Genomic DNA, 992 nt, shown 5'->3' on the forward strand with positions numbered 1-992 from the left:
TTGATCTCATTTATAAAAAAAATCCTCCGTAAATTGCAAGCTTTCTTTTGTTCACATTAACTAAAATTCAAATAGATGTTTTTTTTTCCTGTGCTACATCTTCTTTGTCCATAAGATAAGATAAGATGAGATAAGATGGGCTCTCTTGATCCCGTGATGGGGAAATTCAGTTCTTACAGCAGTGTTTAAGATAATCCAAATAGCAGTAATGGAAAATAAAATTAACAAATCAATGATATTTATCTATAGATATGTATATATCTATAGATATATATCTATAGATATGAAAAAGGTTGATTCGCTGAAGGGAAAAGGAGATGTACATATTTAATATGTATACCATTTAATATATATATATATCTATATATGTATATATATATATCTATACATACAGATAGATAGATAGATAGATAGATAGATAGATAGATAGATAGATAGATAGATAGATAGATAGATAGATAGATAGATAGATAGATGGATATGAAAAAGTTTAATTCGCTTAGGGGAAAAGAAGAGGGAGATATACATATACATATTTAATATATATAGCATTTAATATATATATCTATGGATATATACATACATACATAGATAGATATATATATAAATATATATATATATAATATTAATATATACATAAATTTAATACACATATATAAATATATATATACATGTATGTATATATATATATGTATATATGCATACGTATACATAGATGTGTATATATATCATATAATAAAATAGCACAGGACCCATTGCAAAACCTGCAGAACGCAATGACAAAATAGAATATCATATCAGCTGATTTGTCTTCAGACATTTAAAATTGAAATACGAAAAAAAAACAGAATAAGGGAAAGAAAGACGGGATAGCCTCATCTTCTTCCTCCTCTTCTTCTTCCTCCTCTTCACCATATGCTCCCTCTCTCGGCGGCTGAGGTAATAAAATGCGCAGGAGGAGGTGGAGGGAGGAGGAAGCAGAGAGAGAGAGA

This window comes from Fistularia commersonii, chromosome 31 (assembly GCF_037954325.1).
Source record: "Fistularia commersonii isolate RoL2024-O1a breed Wild chromosome 31, RoL_Fcom_v1.0, whole genome shotgun sequence".
In the NCBI taxonomy this organism is placed as follows: domain Eukaryota; kingdom Metazoa; phylum Chordata; class Actinopteri; order Syngnathiformes; family Fistulariidae; genus Fistularia; species Fistularia commersonii.